Source organism: Pagrus pagrus (genome assembly GCF_965226575.1).
Source record: "Pagrus pagrus genome assembly, chromosome: 5".
Lineage (NCBI taxonomy): Eukaryota > Metazoa > Chordata > Actinopteri > Spariformes > Sparidae > Pagrus > Pagrus pagrus.
Window position 1 is genome coordinate 21,859,327 of NC_140189.1, and position 26,614 is coordinate 21,885,940.

The 26,614-nt window shown below is 38.4% G+C and overlaps 3 long non-coding RNA genes across 3 annotated transcripts; all 3 read left to right on the plus strand.

Moving 5' to 3' along the window:
* Positions 1-4,143: 4,143 nt before the first annotated feature.
* LOC311257070 lies at positions 4,144-7,068 on the plus strand. The gene is made up of 4 exons (XR_014622570.1): positions 4,144-4,359; positions 4,544-4,561; positions 4,821-4,915; positions 5,709-7,068. It is a non-coding gene; the product is annotated as an uncharacterized lncRNA (long non-coding RNA).
* A 5,503-nt stretch (positions 7,069-12,571) lies between these two features.
* On the plus strand, positions 12,572-13,869 carry LOC311257900. The gene is made up of 3 exons (XR_014622673.1): positions 12,572-12,596; positions 12,969-13,063; positions 13,829-13,869. It is a non-coding gene; the product is annotated as an uncharacterized lncRNA (long non-coding RNA).
* Positions 13,870-18,380: 4,511 nt separating this feature from the next.
* Positions 18,381-21,206, plus strand: LOC311257162. The gene is made up of 3 exons (XR_014622590.1): positions 18,381-18,523; positions 18,918-18,994; positions 19,836-21,206. It is a non-coding gene; the product is annotated as an uncharacterized lncRNA (long non-coding RNA).
* The last annotated feature ends 5,408 nt before the right edge of the window (positions 21,207-26,614 follow it).

A 26,614-nucleotide genomic window follows, 5' to 3' on the forward strand; every position in this document is an offset into this window, starting at 1 on the left:
CTCCAACCTAAATTTCTTCTTCATTAAGGAATATAAAAGTACAGTTCTTCCTGGGGCAAGTGGACAGTACCGCTTAGGAATGCTAATTTATGAATGATAACTTCAGTGAATGGGTTGGACTGTAAAGGTAATTCTGTACCACATATTCTCAAGGATGTCAGTCTTGCTCAGGCTTGAGGACATCCCTCTTGATTAATCATGGTCTTCTGGCTGTATTAAGGACAATGACAAAACAGCTTGTGTCTCTTTATGTTGTTGTTTTTTTTTTAAATAAAAGACAGAAATACCTGTTTTTTAAAAAATGTTGTTAAAATCATAAAATATATATGATATAATTTGGTAATATATAGTATCTGGTTAAAATGAGATACCCTCACCCAGTTTGGTTGGGAGCGGTGGAAGAAGTAAAGGAAGTCAGCAGCACCACACTGTAAGAAGAGTCAGCCTCATTAGCTACATGTAAGAATCTTGTTGAAAAAGAAAAACTCCATTAAAGCCCTGTTAAGAGTAATATTTTATGTGTTTTTTTAAATAAAATGTATATTATTACATTGGATCTAGGTACAAATAATTTAAAAAAATTAAGAATACAATTAATTGCTTTCACCAATTCAACCAATGTAGCACCCGTTCAATTTAGAGTACAGACACGCAGCCATTTATCATCTTTTTCAGTGGTGAGTGAAACAGAAGCAAAACCGGAAGTTGTGCAAGACTTAAATTCAGCCGTCTTTGTGATGCGTTAAAACAACTAAGAACTTCTTAGCAAAGATCTTTCTGTGTATCTAACATTGTGTGTGTGTGTGTGTTTGTGTGTGTGTGTGTGTGTGTGTGTGTGTGTGTGTGTGTGTGTGTGTGTCTGCCCTGAGCATTACAGGGCAGAAAGCACTCACTCAGATTGTTTCTCCTGCTGGATTAAGTGGGATGACGGGCTGATTGATTGTTGCTGTGACTGGAAATCTAATCCCTGCCTTCCTCCCCCTCTGTCTTTCTCTGTGTCTCTGTGTCTCTGTGTCTCTCTCTCTCTCTGTGTGTGTCTCTCTGTCTCTCTGTGTCTGGGTCTGCTGTGGAGGTAGCAGCACGGACAGGGACAGGAAGAGACTAAACAAACTCTGCTCAGGTCTGTCCTGGACTGTCTGCTGGACTCCATAGAGGTGGTGGGTGAGAGGAGGACGTTAGCCAAGCTGACGTCAGTCATGGACAACACCTCTCACCCCCTGCACCAGACTGTGGAAGCCTTGAGCAGCTCTTCCAGCAGCAGACTTTACACCCTTTGAACTCAAGCACTACCTGAACAATCACTTTCCACTCACTTGTTTGTTTCTTGTAGATATCTTATTTTTTTCTATTTATTTTCTATTTAACTTTATGCTTATTTGTCTGATTATTTTACTTGTTGCATCTTGAGCTGTTGTAACAAGTGAAATTCCCCGTTGTGGGATAAATAAAGCCAATCTTAATCCAATCTAATCTGATTTCATGTCTTTCTATCCTCCAATCAGAATCCAGTTTGGGGTTTATTTATTTATTTGTTCACTGATGTATCATGAACTTGTTTTTATATCACAAATGAATTAGAGGACAGATTCAATGTTAGTAAACGTACATATGAAAATCTGTGGATCAGTTTTGCTACAATTGTTTTTTTGAACATTGATATTTGATGTATTTTTTGTGAACTGTTCACATTTTGTGTATGTTGATATTGGATGCACCTGGAAGATATCGTTTTGTTTGTGTCTTATGCTATTCTGTCCAGTCGGAGCTATTTCCTGATTGTTTGTCTTTGTATTGTGGTCACACCTCTCTCACACTACGAGGCCGTCTGTGGGGCAGGTACTCACACATGGATTCAATCATCTCTGACTGTAGTGCTGAAACACTTTTCTTTTCTCTGAGAGTTTTGTCATTTATAATTTTTAAGCTTTGGAGAAGTGTTGGCTTTTTTTGTCATAGGGCAGCAAACTCTGACTTAAACTTTTAAAATCTAATCTCAAGGCCTATTTTTTACACGGGCTTTTGATTGATGTTTCCTTTCCTCTTTTTTGTTTTTTCTTCATCTGATACTGTTTGGATTTTGTAACAATAAACAGGGAGCTATGAGGTGGAGGTATACACCAGAGAATAGTCCAACATCAGGACACACAATGTAGGTCAAGTGGCTGCATGTGGTGATGAAGAATAATGATTATAATGAAAATTGAGTGAAAGATGCTTGTGGTAAATAAATCCATGAAATAAATCCATTTTAACTAAATATTCACCTTGTTTTTTTGTGTCTTATTCTATAATTCATGTTGATTTACAGCAGAATGCAGCAGAATCGTCCAGTCTTAATTAAAAGATTGATTGTTAACATTAGGAACAGGTCTTCTGATGGTGGCACTAAAGCAGCTACTACCTGTTAAACTTTAGTAACGTTCTCTCCATCAGTTCATGTGATATACATTTGATATTGTTTGCATTCTTGACTGACATATCTGAAGTTGCTGTGAGTATGCCTGTGTATATACTTGATGTGACACTGAAGCTTGGGGGGTATCGGGATACATGTAACAGGATAATGTTATTAGATTACAAAAAGAAAAAAGTAACTGTATTCAGCTAAAGCCACAAGAAAAAACACATGTAGTTAGATTACAGATACATTTAGTGAAAATGGGGACTACTAACAGGATCACGATTTTAAAATGAAGAATGATATGAAACACAGCTCAGTTCAATCAGGAAGGACATCTAAATGTTCATTCATTCACAACTCTGTTCATCTTTCCTTCTCTCTCCTCACTAATCAATCAGCCGTCGATGGGCGTTTACTCTTTCAGCTGAACCAACCAGATTTGTCCTCCATTAAAACAACCAACCAACCATGTTGTTACCATCAAACTTGAAATGCGTTCACCCCATTCACCTCCAGTTCATCACATCCAGTGTCCAGGTCCGGCTCACCAGACTCCACCTCATCACATCCAGATCTTCAGCTATTCTCTCAATCCCATCACCACCACAAGCGCCCAGGCTCCATCCTGGAGGGGTTTCGCATACTGCTCATGGCTTCTACCTCCCTCTTAAAATATAATGGACGTCATGATGGGACCTCATTGCCAAAGACTCTTATTTCTCATCTGATGTGCACATTGAAATAAATATTTATTTATTCATTTAAAAAAATGAAGTCTCTCCTGATTGAAATACTAGTGTGTAACCACGCACATGTGCACACATGACAACACTTCAGGAGCTTCACACAGCATCACTCTGGTCTTGAGTGAAACCAAATATTGTGTATTAAGATTAAGTAAAAGTTGTCTTATTGATTTTTCTTTTCTCTAGTCTTGCATATGTTTGGTATTGAGGTAATCCAAAAGCAACGGAAAGTAATTAAGTTCATTACTTTAATATTGTTACACTTGTATTATGTTACTGAGTACATTTTTTATTAGGTAATTGAGGTCAAAGTAAACTTTATTATCACTGGGCAGAAATTTACACATAAACAGGACAGAGAATGACACAATGCTGTTTAGGAGGCTGATGGTAGCAGGTACAAATCATTTTTTTTATTAGTAACTGTATAACACCCGCTGTATAACATGAGTCAGCTTTATCATGCCACTTCCTGTCTGACCACACCCACAGCTTCATATAGAGACAAGAGAGAAAGACTTATCGAGAAACAGAAGTGAAAGCATTTCATAAATTGTGAGGAGTAAAGGTTTAAAGATTTACTGTAAAGATGGATCCATGGGGAGAAGAAAACAACCACATTTGAACTCTTTCACAGCTTGTTTTGTTCTTGTGACAGATGAGCTGAGAGCTGGCTGGTTGGTGAGGTTAGCCATCCTCAGCCAGGTTGTCCCTTCACTGCATGGTTTAGTTGAAGGTGCTGTGCGTTTCACCATTGGGTGTCAGTAAGTCTTGTCATATCAGTTCCTGTCTGACACACCTACAGTTGCACCACAACATAAAACAATTTATTGAACAACAGAAGTGAAAGCATTTCTTAAATTGTAACGAGGAAATGTTAAAAGATGGAAACCGAAACTTAGCATGACAACAACCAATGGTGCAAGATGATTGGCTGAGGGGAGGATTTATAAGCCAACACACTTGGACACTTTGATCAAACCTACAACTCTTTGAATGAATAATAGATATCAATTAAATAAACAGAGCAAGAACTAAAGGGAATTTGTGTACCCAGCAGGGACTGACATTCCTAGTTTTCTGTAGAATCAAGGACATAGACTCATAAATCTTATCAAACAGTAAGATTGTATTGATTTTTTAACTTAGAAACCGTAGAAAACAAGGTTGTCAGTCCCTGCTGGGATGGCCCACTACTCCGGACCAAACCTGGTAAGTCACAACAACTTTTAACAAACTCTGTTTTTCTAAATGTGTGGTGTTTGTTAGTCCTGGCATTAATGTGTAAAACTGGCTGATAAAATCCTGACATGATGAGCACCAAACCAAATTTAAAGTAATACAAACCTTCACTTTTAAATTTGTATTGTTAATTTAATCTCACTTGTCTTTCTAGGGTCCAGAGGCCATGGAGGTAAGTGGTTATTCTACCCTGTGTATATATATATATATATATATATATATATATATATATATGTTTGCATGTCCAACCAAAGTTTAAAACAATTGTAAAAACTGTGAAAAGTAATTTCAAAATGACATATTGTTTGTAAACCAACATCAAGAGATCTTCAGTTCAGATCACTTTAACCTACTTCTGAGAACATATTTAGACCCACTTTTATATGTGCACTTTGTGACTGATGGTAATGATTTTACTTTTCCTCACTAAGCCGGACAGAAGCAGACAACAAGTTCCAGAAAAACGTCAGAGACTGGAGATACCATCGACCACTTCCACCGAGCTGCAGCCCTTCATACCTGAAAGGTACTCTAACAAATAAAATGCTGTATTTAGTCAGACGAGTTATGACAACTGGTCCCATGAAACTGAGTCAAGTAAATGTGAAAACACAGACTCAATTTTACTTGATATTATTGAAATACATTTTTATTCAGTCTACCAAAGTCAGTCAAATATATCCAGTTTCACTTTGATTCTTCTTAATTCAAGTTATTACATATTAGCACTGTAACATATGACAGCCTATACAACTTTGTCAAATCCTTCTGACGATATCGAATCAAAATCTCAAGAGGAGCTTTCGGCCCTGCTCCTTATTCCTGATAAAGATTCTCATGTCCTCCATTTGCACCAATGTTATCAACCTTAACAGTGGAGGAACAAAAGGTTTTCTGATGTGATGTGACGAGACGACATCATTTGTTTATGACTGTTAGTTGGAAACAGGAAACAGAAAGCCCTCTGTGGTTCAGTGTTCAGCTACCAACCTAACATCCTCCAAGCAAGTGAGCAACTTCTTTGCTCATTTACACATCACATGACTTCCTCATTTGTTAATCAAAGTGTTGTTTTTCTTTAGAGAACAGTTTCCATCGACTTTGTACTGAACTCCATTATATTGAGCAGTGTTAACATGTTTTGTCAATTCCCATTTTAAAAAGCGAGAAAGAATAAAAGAAGAACATTTTCAGCTTTATTTACGCAGTGTATGGGGAATCTTGCAAGTGAATAGTTAAATAACATAATTTTGATAATATTATATTTACATTATTTTGCCCTGTGAGTTAGTTAATGTTTAACCTTTTTCATTACCCAGGGAGGACCAGCAGCAGGAGGATCATCACTCAAGCCCGGAGGATTATATTTTTAAAGAAATATCTCTAGAAAAACATGATTTGTTTAAAAAGTGGCCTAACGTCCAGGATATAAATTCAAAGGAACAATTTATTTTAGAACCTCCTGCTCATTATGAAAGTGCAGTGACATCAACAGCAGCCAGTGCTCAAGATTCACAGGCTGCGACTGTTTCACCAAATAAATACTCCTTGGATGGTTTTACTTACCAGACAGGAACATTTACACTGTGGTTTACAGAGATGTTAAACCAAAGCAAAGATGATGACAAAAAAAAAAATGATCTTTTTATTGACATAATGAAATTATATCCAAAATTAGAAAAAATAAGTATTGCTGCAGTTGAAGCAGGTGAGCCCTTGCAGTCTCTCTTAGACGAATATCAAAAGAAACACAGCAGAGAGGAAAAGCAGTACGCATTTGCTATTGTATTTCTGAAAGATGGTAGAACTGTGATTTCTCCTGTGGTTTATCCACGTCATTCAAAAAAGAGAGATCATTCTGATTCCATCATTAGAGATACATTACACAGTGAGGAAATCTTAATTCCAGATCTTGATCATTTCTTTCAGAAGAATGGAGCCAATGTGCAAGATGTTTTCATCTATACACATAACAGCCCGTGTACAAAGAGAGAAAAACAACACATACAACCGTGTATGTCTCTACTACGAAAAAAAGCAGATCAGTGGCACAATGAATATGGATTTTTTACTGCCGTGGCTTTCAAAGCTTTTTGGGGACAAAGTCGTCCAAACTATTTCAACTATGTCACAGATATCCCTTCAGACGGCAGTGCTTTTTATCCATATATTGAAAAATGTGACAGTATCCCCTTCAAATTATACAGCAAAGACTTCAATAGATTGACACCTGGGGAGATCCAGAACCTCACAGATGTTGAAGACAGAAACAGGCTGAAACTATATGAAGTCATTGAAAATGTTCTTAAAGTTTTAAAGAAATCAGCAGAAACATCATTTGGTCTGAAAACAGATCATTTGGAGAGGGGAGAGAAAATGATTGTCCAAAGTCTGGAAAACTTCCAAGATCAGGACATTGGGATAAACATCGTCACAACTCTAAGACAGAAGTGGGTTGAAATGGTTAACAACAGTTTCTTGTCACTGATAATAAAAACATTAACCGCAGATTTCAACGCTGCACAGGTTCATCTTGCTGTAAAAGACCTTCAACTGGGGAACAACAGCCCCTTACAGCTTTATCACATCCTGGATAGAAATCTATAAAATATTGTAATTCATGTTTTTTCTGGAGCTTTGTTGTCTGCTCTGTCCTGACCTCTTCACAATAAAATCTCAAAAATCTAGACTCTGTGTGCTTTGTTCCCTCATCATTGCCATTAATACGGTGATTTAACCTTATTTCCTGTTCATAAAAGGTTTTAAATCAACTGTTACAGGAAGTTGTGCTTTTTATGAAGGAAACAATAAGGCTTGGGGAGTATCGGGATACATGCAACAGGATAATGTTATTAGATTACAAAAAGAAAAAAGTAACTGTATTCAGCTAAAGCCACAAGAAAAAGCATATTACAGATACATTTAGTGAAAATGGGGATTACTAACAGGATCACGATTTTAAAATGAAGAATGATATGAATCACAGCTCAGTTCAATCAGGAAGGACATCTAAATGTTCATTCATTCACAACTCTGTTCATCTTTCCTTCTCTCTCCTCACTAATCAATCAGCCGTCGATGGGCGTTTACTCTTTCAGCTGAACCAACCAGATTTGTCCTCCATTAAAACAAACAACCAACCATGTTGTTACCATCAAACTTGAAATGCGTTCACCCCATTCACCTCCAGTTCATCACATCCAGTGTCCAGGGGCCTCATGTACTAAGACTTGCGTGGATTTCCTACTGAAACATGGCGTACACTAGAATCCAGAAACTGTCGTACGCACAAAAGAAATCAGATGTATCAAAGTGTGCGTACGCATCGATCCAAGCACTTTTCCTTTGTACATCCCAATCAACGTGGAATTGAGCGCACATGTAGAAGTGCTAAACTCCTCCCTGTCCACGCCCTCATTTAAATATGCAAATTAATTTAAATAGGGCCTGCACCGGGGATTCCCCTCTCTGCACCATCAGATTTACACCATGAGTAAAGGGAAGAAGCGCAACTTCACCGAGTCTGAGCTCGAAACGCTATTAAATAAAGTTGAGACGCGAAGATCTGTATTATTTGGTAGCCTCTCACCAGGGATAAACACCAAAAAAAAAGAAAAAAAGAAACGTGAATGGGAGCGTGTGTGTGAGGCAGTGAACGTTGTGGGGTCAGAGCAGCGCACACTCACTGAAATTAAAAATAAAAAATGGTCGGACGTGAAGGTGGAGGTGAAGCGGAGGATTTCTGCCCAATAACATGTGAAATAGATTTAGTTTCCTTTGTTCATGCACCACTTGATTGAATCACTATTACTTTTTTCAAAAGAAATAATATATATAAGTGCTACCGTTAGTGGGAAATAAACAGAAGGACAAAACAACTTCATTACAAGGATTGACGAGACTGATCACATTTATAATAATGACTGCAGAAGTGCGCCGTGGCTACTGCAGTGTGACATTTCCAACTTTACGCACGCGTTTAATGACACAAATACTGAACACAACGAGACAATAAAGGGCTTGTTAGATAGCTCTGCCGCTCTATTTTCACCAGGGAAAAACAAATGCACATATTTGAATGCACGTGCCCAAATGGGCATTGTGCTGGTTTACATTCGGGGGCTATTAAACGGATTTACTCAACGAGAAGCCACCCATCGCGCACCGTGCCAGCCTCCAGCCTGTTACCAACCATGCTTTTGGTAAGAATGAACGAGTCATGCGTTGAACCAGGCCACCTTGCCACGATGTTGGTGAGCTGCATTTGCGCATCACATATTATTTGAACATTAATTGAATGAAAATGTTTCCTGTTGACGAAAACAAATTCACCGTGATGGCGCTTTTATAGCAACATGTGTGACTCATGAGCCAGTTGTCGTCATTTGCCAACAGATCTTCCCGTTCTCTAAACACCCTCTCACGTCTGATATTACCATTTGCGATATCTTCTAACAAGGCCAAGGCTGCCATTGTTAATGCCATTTTTCATCACTTTGCGCATGCTTTTATGATTTATGATTTATGATCCATATGATTGCAAACACGTGTGTGCCCCAGGTCCGGCTCACCAGACTCCACCTCATCACATCCAGATCTTCAGCTATTCTCTCAATCCCATCACCACCACAAGCGTCCAGGCTCCATCCTGGAGGGGTTTCGCATACTGCTCATGGCTTCTACCTCCCTCTTAAAATATAATGGACGTCATGATGGGACCTCATTGCCAAAGACTCTTATTTCTCATCTCCTCTCACATTGAAATAAATATTTATTTATTCATTTTAAAAAATGAAGTCTCTCCTGATTGAAATTCTAGTGTGTAACCACGCACATGTGCACACATGACAGCACTTCAGGAGCTTCACACAGCATCACTCTGGTCTGGAGTGAAACCAAATATTGTGTATTAAAGCTGGTGTTTGTAGAATATGTGAAAAACCCCATGAGACTGGGATGGAATCAACTGCGCTCCCCCCTCCCCTCCCTGTTTCAACTCCGTAGCTCCACACTTTCACTTTCCATTCCAATTACCCCGGCATGCACGGACTATCGGAGACAACCACTTTATTCAGACACTTCTTTCTTTTCACTGCAACCTGAATATAAATAATAACTGTCACATCCATATCTACACGACACACGTCCTCTGTATGTCATGAACATATAACGCTACTGACAATACATTTGACGTTGACTTTGGCTTTGACTTGCTTGTAGCTGTAGTGAGCCTTTGGCTACGGATACCATAAAGCTAATCAACTCACAACATTACTCATCAAGTGTGACCACAAACCGCCTGCTTTATTAGATTCACGGTCATTTCAACTACACAGCCAATTACTACCACACATTTAGATTATCAGCCACGTAAAACTTGTATTGGAGGCTCACCTGTCCAGGAGAAGAACAGCAAGCTCAGAATCCAACTTCAGCCCGATGCTATCGCTCAGCTCTCTCCACTTCGGATATGCTTGTCCAATGTTTACATGCAATTTATTCTGTCTATTGTCACTCTCCCTCTTAGACTCTCGTTTCTCTACATCGGTCTTCCTTATTTTAGCTTGCTTAGCCGTGTATGCCTTTGTTGATAATGCCGGGATAGCGGCTTTTCCTGCTGGCACGTCCGCCATTGCATCTTCACCACCGATGGAAGGTGAACGCGCATCGTCTTTAGTCGAGCAACCAATAGGAACGCCCAAAACAGCTTGCTCTGTAAAATGAACTGTGATTGGCTGAACGCTGACGTCCCGGCACTGATTTTTTAAAGCCTGAATACAGAGCCAAGAGGAGACACAGAAGTGCAGTGTTCTGTCATAACACTATGAATTACAATATGCTGAAAGGTTATTATTGATTTTTGACCAAATTACACCAGAAATAAGTTACACACTCCAGCTTTAAGATTAACTAAAAGTTGTCTTATTGATTTTTCTTTTCTCTTGTCTTGCAATGTTTGGTATTGAGGTAATCCAAACGTAACAGAAGGTAATCAAGTTACATTACTTTAATATTGTGATAGTTGGATTATGTTACTGAGTACATTTTTTATTAGGTAATTGAGGTCAAAGTAAACTTTATTATCCCCGGGCGGAAATGTACACATAAACAGGACAGAGAATGACACAGTGCTGTTAAGGAGGCTGATGGTAGCAGGTACAAATCATTTTTTTAATTAGTAACTATCGGATAACCTTTGCAGATTGTATGTTACAACAGAGCAAAGTAGTGAGTAGATAACTGGGAAAAGCTGAATATTAGATCCAATAATCGGCCAATCCAATACTCTGTGGTCTGGTGGTACAGCAGCAGATACTCCTGTGTGAACAGACTGTGGCTGGGGAGGGCGGGTGTTGTCTTTTTGTCCTTTGGGATCTGCTTTGGCACCTCAACACACAGATATCACTGATGCTTGGAAAAGATGGGTTTTAATCACCTGCTACATAACATGAGTCAGCTTTATCATGCCACTTCCTGTCTGACCACACCCACAGCTTCATATAGAGACAAGAGAGAAAGACTTATCGAGAAACAGAAGTGAAAGCATTTCATAATTCGTGAGGAGGAAAGGTTTAAAGATTTACTGTAAAGATGGATCCATGGGGAGAAGAAAACAGCAACATTTTAACTCTTTCGCAGCTTGTTTTGTTCTTGTGACAGACGAGCTGAGAGCTGGCTGGTTGGTGAGGTTAGCCATCCTCAGCCAGGTTGTCCCTTCACTGCATGGTTTAGTTGAAGGTGCTGTGCATTTCAGTGTTTGGTGTGAGTAAGTCTTATCAAGTCAGTTCCTGTCTGACACACCTACAGTTGCATCACAACGTAAAACAATTTATTGAACAACAGAAGTGAAAGCATTTCTTAAATTGTAACAAGGAAAGGTTAAAAGATGGAAACTGAAACTTGGCATGGCAACAACCAATGGTGCAAGATGATTGGCTAAGGTGAGGATTTATAAGCCAACACACTTGCACACCTACGACTTCAACTCTTTGAATGAATACTAGATATCAATTAAAACAAACAGAGCAAGAACTAAAGGGAATTTGTGTACCCAGCAGGGACTGACATTCCTAGTTTTCTGTGGAATCAAGGACATAGACTCATAAATCTTATAGACTTTATTTGTTTTTGAACTTAGAAACTGTAGAAAACAAGGTTGTCAGTCCCTGCTGGGATGGCCCACCACTCTGGACCAAACCTGGTAAGTCACAACAACTTTTAACAAACTCTGTTTTTTCTAAATGTGTGGTGTTTGTTAGTTCTGGCATTAATGTGTAAAACTGGCAGTGTTGGGGAGACTTAAACTACATGTAGTTGAACTACATACCTTTACTACAATTTGCTGTAACTTGCTGGTAGTTAAACTACTTTCATATTTTGTGCTGCGTCAAGTATTTCAACTACTTTTTGGGTCATTTTTTGTAGTTTAACTACTCAATTTACAAACTACAATTTTGGCCAATAACATGAAATATTTTTTTTTCTAAAAAAAAGACCTATATAATATAAATTTTATTTTATTTTTCTTTGAAAAAAGGCATGAAACATGTCATGACATGCTAAGCCAATGCTGCCTCTGATTGGCTTGCCCTGGCAGCACACGAATGCTTCACTGAGTGGGTGGGTCTTTATGCCAAGGAAGGCAGTGCAAAGATGTTTTTAGTGCCAAACGGAGCCGGCTGTCTGATAAAAACTTTGAAAGACTGCTCATGTGTCGTGTCAACAAGCGATTCTGCCCTGGCATCTAGTTCTAGTGCCTAAGTGGTAGCGCCTCTGAAGTTGATCAAAAATGTCAGCTTTTGTTCTTTAAAAAATAAAACTTGAGTTGAGAGGCATATTTCTGCTGGCATGTGAATTTTTTGCAGGCTATTATATTTTGTTTCATATACACCATATGTTGATTTATTTAACGCTGAGTTAAATGAGTATAATGAGTATAACTAGTTGCTAAAGCTACTTTTTTTTAGCAGTAGTTTTCTCCAGGGGTAGAAATGTAGTTTGTTCAAACTACTGCCAGGCTGAACTACATGTAGTTTTAAAAGCTACGCTTGCAAAGTAGCTTCCCCAACACTGAAAACTGGCTGATAAAATCTTGACATGATGAGCACCAAACCAAATTTAAAGTAATACAAACCTTCACTTTTAAATTTGTATTGTTAATTTAATCTCACTTGTCTTTCTAGTGTCCAGAGTCACAGATCATAGAGGTGAGTGGTTATTCTACCCTATAGACCCTTTACTCTCTCTCTCTCTATCTATATATATATATATATATATATATATATATATAGATAGAGAGAGGAAAGAGAGAGAGAGAGAGAGTAAATTCATTGTGGCTGTATATATACATTCATATATATATATATATATATATATATATATGTTTGCATGTCCAACCAAAGTGTAAAACAATTGTAAAAACTGTGAAAAGTAATTTCAAAATGACATATTGTTTGTAAACCAACATCAAGAGATCTTCAGTTCAGATCACTTTAACCTACTTCTGAGAACATATTTAGACCCACTTTTATATGTGCACTTTGTGACTGATGGTAATGATTTTACTTTTCCTCACTAAGCCGGACAGAAGCAGACAACAAGTTCCAGAAAAACGTCAGAGACTGGAGATACCATCTACCACTTCCACCGAGCTGCAGCTCTTCGTACCCAAAAGGTACTCTAACAAATAAAATGCTATATTTAGTCAGACAAGTTATGACAACTGGTCCCATGAAATTGAGTCAAGTAAATGTGAAAACACAGACTCAATTTTTCTTTATATTATTGAATTTTCTTTTTTCGGTCTACCAAAGTCAGTCAAATATATCCAGTTTCACTTTGATTCTTCTTAATTCACGTTATTACATATTAGCACTGTAACATATGACAGCTTATACAACTTTGTCAAATCCTTCTGAAGATCTTGATTCAAAATATCTCAAGAACCCAAGAGGAGCTTTCCGCCCTGCTCCTTATTCCTGACAAAGATTCTCATGTCCTCCATTTACACCAATGTTATCAACCTTAACAGTGGAGGAACAAAAGGTTTTCTGATGTGATGTGACGATACAACATCATTTGTTTATGACTGTAAGTTGGAAACAGGAAGCAGAAAGCCATCTGTGGTTCAGTGTTCAGCAACCAACCTAACTTGTTTGCTCATTTACAAGCTCACATGACTTCATCATTTGTCAGTCAAAGTGTTGTTTTTCTCCCTCGACTTTGTACTGAACTCCATTATATTGAGCAGTGTTAACGTGTTTTGTCTATTCCCATTTCAAACAAGGAGAGAGAATAAAAGAAAACATTTTCAGCTCTATTTACGCAGTGTATGGGGAATCTTGCAAGTGTAGAGTTAAATAACATAATTTTGATAATATTATATTTACATTATTTTGTCCTGTGAGTTAATTAATGTTTAACCTTTTTCATTACCCAGGGAAGAGGACCAGCAGCCGGAAGATCATCACTCAAGCCCAGAGGATTATATTTGGCAAAAGTTGCCAAATGTCCAGGATATAAATCAACTAATTTTAAAACTTATTGCTCATTATGAAAGCATTAAAAACACCAGCAATTTACACCCAGTGACATCAACAACAGTCAGTGCTCAAGATTCACAGGCTGCGAATGTTTCACCAAATAACAACTCCTTGGATGGTTTAACTTACCATACAGGAACATTTACACTGTCGTTAATAGAGAGGTTAAAACAAAGCAAAGATGATGACAAAATGAAAAAAGATATTTTTATTGACGTGATGAAATCATATTCGAAATTAGAAAAATTAGGTATTGCTGCAGTTGAAGCAGGTGAGCCCTTGCAGTCTCTCTTAGACGGACACCAAAAGGAACACGGAGTGGAAAAGCAATATGCATTTGCTATTGTGTTTAGGAAAGGTGGAACTGAGATTTCTCCTGTGTTTTATCCACTTCCTTCAAAAAAGATTAGAGATACATTACACAGTGAGGAAATCTTAATCAAAGAACTTGAAAGATTTCTGCAGAGGAAGGGAAGAGCTGTGGAACAGGTTTTCATATATACACACAACAGCCCGTGTATGAAGAGGGAGAAACATCATATAGACCCGTGTATGTCTCTTCTGCTCAAAAAAGCAGTTCAGTGGCACCATGATTATGGCTTTTTTACTGCCGTGGCTTTCAAAGAGTTTTGGGGAATAAGTCGTCGAGACTTTTTCAATTGTCTCAAGGACATCCCTTTTCCCAACAGGGTTTTTTATCCATATGTCAGAAAATGTGACAGAAGTCCCTTCCAGTTAGACTGGAAAGACTTCAATAAATTGAAACCTGGGCAGATCCAGAACCTCAAGGATGTTGAAGTCGGGAACAGGCAGAAACTATGTAAAGACATTCAATCTGTTCTTGACAATCTCGGCAGAAGATCGGCAGAACCATCATTTGGTCTGAAAACAGATCATTTGGAGAGGGGAGAGAAAATGATTGTCCAAAGTCTGGAAAACTTCCAAGATCAGGACATTGGGATAAACATCGTCACAACTCTATGTCAGAAGTGGGTTGAAATGGTTGACAACAGTTTCTTGTCAGTGATAAGAAAAACATTAACCGCAGATTTCAACGCTGCACAGGTTCATCTTGCTGTAAAAGACCTTCAACTGGGGAATAACAGCCCCTTACAGCTTTATCACATCCTGGATAGAAATCTATAAAATATTGTAATTCAAGTTTTTTCTGGAGCTTTGTTGTCTGCTATGTCCTGACCTCTTCACAATAAAATCTCAAAAATCTAGACTCTGTGTGCTTTGTTCCCTCGTCGTCACCATCATCATCATCATCATCATCATCATCATCATCATCATCATCATGTGTCTGCTGGTAGTTAAACCATCAAAGCTCTCTGGTGATCTCTTGGCATGTGTGGACATTCACAGGGCAATAAATTAGACTGAGGGGGGTGAAGCTTTGTCTCATGGAAAGACACAAATTATGAACTCTTGCACCTCCAATCGGTCAATATATTCAGCATGTGGGACACCTTCAGCTCCATCCAGTCCTGTGATTGGTCTGTTTCTTCAGGACCTGCTGTTCAGCTGTCTGTAGATAGTCACACTCATTTCATTAATGAATTTATTTATATGTTAGTTTAATCATTTTACTGCAAAATTAAAGTGTATTTGCCTCAAACAGTAGTTACTATACACACCTCAGGTTGTTGTGTACCACTGCGAATTAAAACAAGTTATCTAACTATGACACTTTCAGAACAAGGACCAATCAAAGAAAAGTAGTATTATGGCACAACTTGCCTCAAGGAGGGTAAAATGAGCCCTCTAGTGGTAAACAGCCACCAGTAAATACTGATGTAAACATGACACAGAATAAAACTAAATAATAATAATAATAATAATAATAATAATAATTTAATAATGCCTTCAACAACAGCCCTTTAAAGTAATACCATGTTTGTGTGTGCTTGTTAAACATGCTAACTCAGCATCTTCAGTAAAGATTAACTGTGATCTCTGTGTGTTAGCTACAGAGAGAGAGTGTGCCTCAGTGTGCTTCAGTTTACAATATATTTGTGTCTAGCTTGAACTTAACTTAAGTCAACAATAAGGTATTTATTACATTTTACACATACCTAAGTAAGCATGACACCATGTAATCTACTCCGTTACTTTAAAATCATAAAAGATTACTGAGTACAATTTGAATTAATATCTAAACCTTTCATCAGCAAATATGTAGCAAATAAGGCTTCTGATCACAAACAGGCTAATGAAAACCCTGATATAAGAGGTGTGGAGTCATTCAGACTGAAGATGTGAAGAAACAGAAACCCTTTTTTTCACACAGGCTTTTGACTGATGTTTCCTTTCCTCTTTTTCCTTCATCTAATATTGCTTGGATTTTGTAACAATAGACAGGGAGCCACGAGGTGGCAGTATACACCAGAGAATAGTCCAACATCGGGACACACAATGTAGGTCAAGTGGCTGCATGTGGTGACGAAAGATAATGATTATAATGAAAATTTAGTGAAAGATGCTTGTGGTAAATAAATCCATGAAATAAATCCATTTTAACTAAATATTCACCTTGTTTTTTGTGTCTTATTCTATAATTCGTGTTGATTTACAGCAGAATGCAGCAGAATCGTCCAGTCTTAATTAAAAGATTGATTGTTAATATTAGGAACAGGTCTTCTGATGGTGGCACGAAAGCAGCTATTAACTGTTAAACTTTAGTAATGTCTCCATCAGTTCATGTGATATACATTTGATATTGTTTGCATTCTTGACTGACATGTGAATTATACAAGTATTTACATTACACTATAGGCTGAATGATTATTGATCTGATACTCAGTGATGGAATGTAACTAATTACATTACTTAAGTACAGTTCTGAGGTTCCTGTACACTACTAGTATAGTAGAATATAGTACAAGTAGAAATGGAAAGACGTATTTACATTTCCTGCTCTTAACAAATAAAGGTATATAATTCAACAGTGTTTAAGACTACAAACACAGACAAATACTACACAGTGGATAAAAAGTGCCCGTGATAACACCTGTATATAAGAAAGTTTTGCTATCATCCCGTCCTAATATGCTACTGAAACACGACAATGAAGATTATAAAGATCAAATCAGAAATGTCCAACATCACACAGGGGTTATTCTAGCAACAGAAACATACATGAAACAATAAACAACTAAAGAAATTAAAACAGCTCGGTGCAAACATCTGCCTCTAATTAGCAAAATCAGGTTATTTGAAGAAAAAAAAGCTAAACATCGAACTATGAAGGAACTAGAAGACACAGCCACAAGGTAAAAAGAAGAAAATGAACGTACACTGTACACGTTTTGCATGTGAACGCACAGACTGGTTGATAAAGGGCAGGATGCTGCTTGAACAGACTCACCTGTTAGAGGAAATGAGCATGAGAACAATGAACCTCAAGATCATTTTAATTAGCATGATACAAACAGGATTGTACAACAAGATGATAGTTGTAGTTCCTGCTACTTACTGTATAAAAACAACATCATATAAATGGATGAATTGAACAATAAATCGTAAAAATAAAAACAGATTATTACAGGTTGGGTGAGGAGGAGTCTCTCAGCCTGAGGAGAGGAGCTGCTCTGTGGTCTGGTGGTACAGCAGCAGATACTCCTGTGTGAACAGACTGTGGCTGGGGAGGGCGGGTGTTGTCTTTTTGTCCTTTGGGATCTGCTTTGGCACCTCAACACACAGATATCACTGATGCTCGGAAAAGATGGGTTTTAATGTTGATAAAGGCTGTTTTAATCATCCGCTGTATAACATGAATCAGCAAATTCCTCCAATTTATCAAGAAACAAAAGTGAAAGCATTTCATACATTGTGAGGAGGAAAGGCTTAAATAGTTATCTGATACTGTGGCATTCATAAAGATGTACCATCATATTTTGGTGTGTTGTGGAACTTTGTCTTATTTGTGAGATATCTAAAATAAACTTGCAAGAACTACCAGTTGTCTTTAAGGATTTTAGACAGTTGAGAAACCTTTTTGATAGAGGGAAGGGAGTGCCCGGTGTCCTTCTCATGTCTGTACCAGGTTCAGTTCCCATAACAAGAAGCACATACTTATAACTCTCATTGTGCAGACAGTACAAACATTCAAGGATGTGGGAAGAACACATGAAGACAATGTAAAACATAATAATGATATAAGAGTGAAATAATTTCTCTTACAAGAGTCTAGTAATTTAATTTTCCATCATAGGTGGTAGTGAATTTCCTCAGGGAGCATAGTTCCCTCAGTCAGATGTACTAACACATACAGATTGTAATGAAGTGTTGACTTTTTGGCCTCTGGTAAACGTTGAACGCCCATGCAACAGTGGTGACGCACCCTTTAAAAAACTCAAAAGCACAATGAAACTTGACACGGAAAGTCCAGACTGTGCAAGATGATTGGCTAAGGCTGGAGGATATATAAGCAGCACTCGCTTCAAGTTGTCACTTCTCTTTATATGCAAACTGATGATCAATTGAAACAAAGAAATCAAGAAGTAAAAAAAGATAATCATTCCCCAGCAGGGGCGGACAATGGTTGTCCAGTCCCTGCTGGGCCAGACCACCACTTTGGACCAAGTCCGGTAAGTTACAACAACTTTGAACAAACTCTGTTTTTGTCTAAATGTGTGGTAACCGGCTCTGTAGCAGCCGCCTCTGGGTTTATCTCATCTCGGCGGATCGACCCGGTGCCGACCCGTACCGGCATCGTTACATTTGTTTGCATTCATTTCATTCGGTTTTTGTATTGCTCATTTTCACGTCAAATCAATGATGTCATGTTGCGATGTCAGGAGTGGGCGGCTGGGCGCCCTCTGTTTTGTAAAGGTGCGTCTGCTGCTGCTGAGAGAGTCCCACAGAGGTTGAGGAAGAAGGGGGAGAGGGATAGTTACAACATATTTACAGGAACATATTTAGACTCACTTTTATATGTGCACTTTGTGACTGATGGTAATGATTTTACTTTTCCTCACAAAGCCGAAGAGAAGCGGACCAGAAAATGCTGAGCATGAAGAGACCAGTCCCACCGAGCAGCAGCCCTTAAAAACCCAAAGGTATGAAATTAAATGCTGTATTTAGTCGGACGAGTTATGACAACTGGTCCCGTGAAACTGAGTCAAGTAAATGTGAAAGCGCAGACTCAATTTTGCCTCATATTATTGAATTTTCACTTTTTGGTCTACCAAAATCTGTCAAATATATCCAGTTTCACTTTGATTAGTCTTCATTCATGTTATTACATATTAGCACTGTAACATATGACAGCTTATACACGTTTGTCAAATCCTTCTGAAGATATTGAATCAAAATCTCAAGAGGAGGTTTCCGCCCTGCTCCTTATTCCTGATAAAGATTCTCATGTCCTCCATTTGCACCAATGTTATCAACCTTAACAGTGGAGGAACAGATATATTCTAAGTATTACATGTTCAGTTTTATAAGAAAATCTGTCCACTCCTGGGAGGATTCAGCACACAAGACGACATAACTTGTTGATGACTGTTAGTTGGAAACAGGAAACAGAAAGCCATCTGTGGTTCAGCATTTAGGTGACTCAGCTACCAACCTAACATCCTCCAAGCAAGTGAGCAACTTCATTGCTCATTTACAAGCTCACACGACTTCCTCATTTGTTAATCAAAGTGTAGTTTTTCTTCAGAGAACAGTTTCCATCGACTTTATACTGAACTCCATTATATTGAGCAGTGTTACCGTGTTTTGTCAATTCCCATTTTAAAAAGGGAGAGAAAATAAAAGAAAACATTTTCAGCTCTATTTAGGCAGTGTATTGGGTATCTTGCAAGTGAACAGCTTAATAACATAATTTTTATGATATTATATTTACATTGTGTTGTCCAGTGAGTTAGTTAATGTTTAACCTTTTTCATTACCCAGGGAGGAGGACCAGCAGCAGGAGGATCATCACTCAAGCCCGGAGGATTATATTTTTAAAGAAATATCTCTAGAAAAACATGATTTGTTTAAAAAGTGGCCTAACGTCCAGGATATAAATTCAAAGCAACAATTTATTTTGGAACCTTTTGCTCATCATGAAAGTGCAGTGACATCAACAGCAGCCAGTGCTCAAGATTCACTGGCTGTGAATGTTTCACCAAATAACAACTCCTTGGATGGTTTTACTTACCATACAGAAACATTTACACTGTGGTTAACAGAGAGGTTAAAACAAAGCAAAGATGGTGACGGAAAAAAAACTGATCTTTTTATTGACATAATGAAATTATATTCAAAATTAGAAAAGTTAAGTATTGCTGCAGTTGAAGCAGGTGAGGCCTTGCAGTCTCTCTTAGACGAATATCAAAAGAAACACAGCGGAGAGGAAAAGCAGTACGCATTTGCTATTGTATTTCTGAAAGATGGTAAAACTGTGATTTCTCCTGTGTTTTATCCACGTCATTCAAAAAAGAGAGATCATTCTGATTCCATCATTAGAGATACATTACACAGTGAGGAAATCTTAATAGAGAAACTTGATACATTTCTTGAGAACAATAAAACCAATGTGCAAGATGTTTTCATCTATACACATAACAGCCCGTGTACGAAGAGAGAAAAACAACACATACAACCGTGTATGTCTCTACTGCGAAAAAAAGCAGATCAGTGGCACAATGAATGTGGATTTTTTACTGCCGTGGCTTTCAAAGCTTTTTGGGGACAAAGTCGTCCAAACTATTTCAACTATGTCACAGATATCCCTTCAGACGGCAGTGCTTTTTATCCATATATTGAAAAATGTGACAGTATCCCCTTCCAATTATACAGTAAATACTTCAATAGATTGAAACCTGGGCAGATCCAGAACCTCACAGTTGTTGAAGTCAGAAACAGGCTGAAACTATGTGAAGACATTGAAAATGCTCTTAAAGTTTTAAAGGAATCAGCAGAAACATCATTTGGTCGGAAAACAGATCATTTGGAGAGGGGAGAGAAAATGATTGTCCAAAGTCTGGAAAACTTCCAAGATCAGGACATTGGGATAAACATCCTCACAACTCTAAGACAGAAGTGGGTTGAAATGGTTGACAACAGTTTCTTGTCAATGTTAACAAAAACATTAACCGCAGATTTCAACGCTGCACAGGTTCATCTTGCTGTTAAAGACCTTCAACTGGGGAACAACAGCCCCTTACAGCTTTATCACATCCTGGATAGAAATCTATAAAATATTGTAATTCAAGTTTTTTCTGGAGCTTTGTTGTCTGCTCTGTCCTGACCTCTTCACAATAAAATCTCAAAAATCTAGACTCTGTGTGCTTTGTTCCCTCGTCATCGTCGTCGTCGTCATCATCATCATCATCATCATCATGTGTCTGCCGGTAGTTAAACCATCAAAGCTCTCTGGTGATCTCTTAGAGGACTAGAGAACCATCAAAGAAAAGTAGTCTGATGGCACAACTTGCCTCAAGGAGGGTAAAATGAGCCCTCTAGTGGTAAACAGCCACCAGTAAATACTGATGTAAACATGACACAGAATAAAACTAATTTGAGATTATTTTAAACTTTATTAATGCCTTCAATTTAACAACGGCCCTTTTAAGTAAAACCATGTTTGTGTGTGCTGATTAAACATGCTAACTCAGCATCTTCAGTAAAGATTAACTGTGATCTTTGTGTGTTAGCTACAGAGAGAGAGTGTGCCTCAGTGTGCTTCAGTTTACAATATATGTGTAGCTTGAACTTAACTTAAGTCAATAATAAGGTATTTATTATATTTTACACATACCTAAGTAAGCATGACACCATGTAATCTACTCCGTTACTTTAATGGTAAATGGTCTGCATTTCCATAGCGCTTTTCCAGTCCTCTCGGACAGCTCAAAGCGCTTTACAATACATGCCACATTCACACATTCATACACTGATGCCGGAGGCTGCCATGCAAGGTGCCAACTACTCATCAGGAGCAATTTGGGGTTCAGTATCTTGCTCAAGGATACTTCGACATGTAACTGGGGGGAGCCGGGATTCGAACCAGTGACCTTCCGATCACTAGAAGACCCGCGCTACCTCCTGAGCTAGCTTTAACATCATAAAAGATTACTGAGTACAATTTGAATTGATGTCTAAACCTTTCATCAGCAAATATGTAGAAAATAAGGCTTCTGATCACAAACAGGCTGATGAAAACCCTGATATAAGAGGTCTCCTTTCCTCTTGTTTTTTTTCTTTTCCTTCATCTAATACTGTTTGGATTTTGTAACAATAGACAGGGAGCCACGAGGTGGCAGTATACACCAGAGAATAGTCAAACATCAGGACACACAATGTAGGTCAAGTGGCTGCATGTGGTGATGAAGAATAATGATTATAATGAAAATTTAGTGAAAGATGCCTGTGGTAAATAAATCCATGAAATAAATCCATTTTAACTGAATATTCACCTTGTTTTTTTGTGTCTTATTCTATAATTCATGTTGATTTACAGCAGAATGCAGCAGAATAGTCCAGTCTTAATTAATAGTTTTGCTATCATCCCGTCCTAATATGCTACTGAAACACAACAATGAAGACTATAATGATCAAATCAGAAATGTCCAACATCACACAGGGGTTATTCTAGCAACAGAAACATACATGAAACAATAAACAACTAAAGAAATTAAAACAGCTCGGTGCAAACATCTGCCTCTAATTAGCAAAATCTGGTTATTTGAAGAAAAAAAAGCTAAACATGGAACTATGAAGGAACTAGAAGACACAGCCACAAGGTAAAAAGAAGAAAATGAACGCACACTGTTCATGTTTTGCATGTGAACGCACAGACTGGTTGATAAAGGGCAGGATGCTGCTTGAACAGACTCACCTGTTAGAGGAAATGAGCATGAGAACAATGATCCACCTCAAGATCATTTTAATTAGCATGATACAAACAGGACTGTACAACAAGATGATAGTTGTAGTCCCTGTTACTTACTGTATGAAAACAACATCATATAAATGGATGAATTGAACAATAAATCGTGAAAATAAAAACAGATTATTACAGGTTGGGTGAGGAGGAGTCTCACAGCCTGAGGAGAGGAGCTGCTCTGTGGTCTGGTGGTACAGCAGCAGATACTCCTGTGTGAACAGACTGTGGCTGGGGAGGGCGGGTGTTGTCTTTTTGTCCTTTGGGATCTGCTTTGGCACCTCAACACACAGATATCACTGATGCTCGGAAAAGATGGATATCAGTGTTGATAAAGGCTGTTTTAATCACCCGCTGTATAACATGAGTCAGCTTTATCATGCCACTTCCTGTCTGACCACACCCACAGCTTCATATAGAGACAAGAGAGAAAGACTTATCAAGAAACAGAAGTGAAAGCATTTCATAATTCGTGAGGAGGAAAGGTTTAAAGATTTACTGTAAAGATGGATCGATGGGGAGAAGAAAACAGCCACATTTGAACTCTTTCGCAGCTTGTTTTGTTCTTGTGACAGACGAGCTGAGAGCTGGCTGGTTGGTGAGGTTAGCCATCCTCAGCCAGGTTGTCCCTTCACTGCATGGTTTAGTTGAAGGTGCTGTGCGTTTCAGTTCTTGCCTGACACACCCACAGTTGCACCACAACATAAAACAGGTTATTGAACAATCAAAACCGAACCTTGGCATGGCATGGCAACAACCAATTGTGAAAGATGATTGGCTGAGGGGAGGATTTATAAGCCAACACACTTGGACACTTTCATCAAACCTACAACTCTTTGAATGAATGCTAGATATCAATTACATAAACAAAGCAAGAACTAAAGGGAATTTCGTAGCAAGCAGGGGCTGACATTCCGAGTTTTCTTAGGAATCAAGGGCAAAGATTCGTAAATGTCATCTTCACTGAAACCGTCGAAAACAAGGTTGTCAGTCCCTGCTGGCATTAACCAACACTCCAGACCAAACCTGGTAAGTCACAACAACTTTTAACAAACTCTGTTTTTTTCTAAATGTGTGGTGTTTGTTAGTCCTGGCATTAATGTGTAAAACCGGCTGATTAACATTATGAGCACCAAACCAAATTTAAAGTAATACAAACCTTCACTTTTAAATTTGTATTGTTAATTTAATCTCACTTGTCTTTCTAGAGTCCAGAGGCCATGGAGGTAAGTGGTTATTCTACCCTATAGACCCTATACCATATACATATATATATACATTATCAAATCACTTTAACCTACTTCTGAGAACATATTTAGACCCTCTTCTATATGTGCACTTTGTGACTGATGGTAATGATTTTACTTTTCCTCACTAAGCCGGACAGAAGCAGACAACATGTTCCAGAAAAGCTTAAGAGACTGGAGATGTCATCGACCAGTCCCACCGAGCTGCAGCCCGTCCTCACACCTGAAAGGTACTCTAACAAATAAAATGCTGTATTTACTCAGACTAGTTATGACAACTGGTCCCATGAAACTGAGTCAAGTAAATGGGAAAACACAGACTCAATTTTACTTTATATTATTGAATTTTCTTTTTTATTATTGAAAGTCAGTCAAATATATCCAGTTTCACTTTAATTCTTCTTAATTCACGTTATTACATAATAGCACTGTAAAAGATGACAGCTTATACAACTTTGTCAAATCCTTCTGAAGATCTCCATACAAAATCTATCAAGAACCCAAGAGGAGCTTTCCGCCCTGCTCCTTATTCCTGACAAAGATTCTCATGTCATCCATTTGCACCAATGTTATCAACCTGAACAGTGGAGGAACAAAAGGTTTTCTGATGTGATGTGTGGGACAACATCATTTGTTGGTGACTTGAGGAAACAGAAAGCCATCTGTGGTTCAGCATTTAGGTGACTCAGCTACCAACCTAACATCCTCCAAGCAAATGAGCAACTTTTTTTGCTCATTTACAAGCTCACATGACTTCCTCATTTGTTAATCAAAGTCTTGTTTTTCTTTAGAGAACAGTCTCCATCGACTTTGTACTGAACTCCATTATATTGAGCAGTGTTAACGTGTTTTGTCAATTCCCATTTCGAAAGGGAGAGAGAATAAAATAAACATTTTTTCAGCTCTATTGAGGCAGTGCATGGGGTAACACACACTATAAAATATGACTTGTAAGATGAACTGACATGTGATATTTGACAGTCTATACAACTTTGTCAAAGATGCTTTAGTAAACTGATTCACAAACCCAACGCAAACAAACACAGCAGCAATGCAACAATGTCATTGTGGATCTGGGGTCCGTTTCACAAAGCAGGTTTAGTGAAAACTCTGAGTCTGTTAACCCTGAAATGAGGGAAACTCTGAGTTTTCCGTTTCACAAAGGGAGGTAACTCAAACCAGAGAAAGAGGGGTAACTCTAGCCTGTTTCACAGAGAGAGGTAACTTAAGCTCTCGGTCAGTTACCATGGTAACATACTCTATGACTCTAACCTGGTCGGGACCAGGTTTTTCTCAACAAACCTCGAGTTTCTCTCCGTCTCCGCCTCTTTCAGCCACACACGGTATTTGATTTCCTCATTCATTCATTCATTCATTCAGTCAGCAGGCGAGTTTTGGCGTAATATAGTTCTGCCGTCTGTTTTTTGAGAAAATCATTGCAAAAATCAGTCAGTAGGCGACATTAGGAGTTATATTAGGTGGCGACTATTTTCACTACCATGGCATGTCCTTTTGATAATGATCCCGTGGATGAAGGTGCAGCATTACTGCGCAGAGAATTAAATATTCGTCGGGAGATGATTATCAGACCGCGCATAGATGTTCTTGCATTTCCAGACAATTATCTTTTTGAGCGGTACCGTTTCACGTCACAGTCCATCATTTACATACACAACCTAATCCATCCTTATATGTCCAACATTACCAACCGAAGTCATGCTCTCACATCCCAGCAGATATTGTGTGTTGTGCTGCGGTTTTTTGCAAATGGGAGTTTTTTATACAACGTCGGAGATGCAGAGCACTTTACAAAAGTAAAAAAAGTCATGAAAGGGAAATACATATTTTTATGAATAGGCTTAAAATACATATATAGGTCTAGGCATATTATATTTTATAAAAGCACTTGTGTCTTGGGGGGTGAGCTCAGAGGATGAGCTCAGCCACTGGCCTTCCTAAACTCTGGCTCAGGCCCAGCTCCTCTGCCTCTGTTAGAGGTGCGGTGCTGGGCCACCACCCGTTTTACGGGCATCTGCTTTCTTTCTGTTGGCTGAGTAAGTCTGTGTTAGTTTAAACAGGCTTGATTATTTAACAGAACATGATATAGATGAGAAGACATTTATGTGTGTGAAAACAGCATTATGTTGGAGATAAAACAACTGTACAGTCAAACAGCCACTTAATATTTACTTTACAATGTAAAACATGATCAAAATGAGGTACCCCCATGAGATAATGCCGAGGTCTTACCTGTTTGAACAATGTTTTTATGTTTCATCTTAAGCTGTTTACACTTCCTTCTAATAAACGTGCTCAAACTCACCGTATGGGCGCATTAATTTAAAAAAACGTAGCCCTCCTCTTCCCCGTTGCCATGGTGACTCGTCGAATCGGGGCTCCATTGATGCTGTCTTTTTATACTTGTGGCGCACGCGCTTAACTCCAGGTGAAACTACTCCGAGTTGATCAAACTAACTCAAATCAGCTGTTCTGGAACCGAAAACTCAGAGTTTCCTATCTCAGAGTAGATCAACTCAGAGTTCAAGGTTAGACTC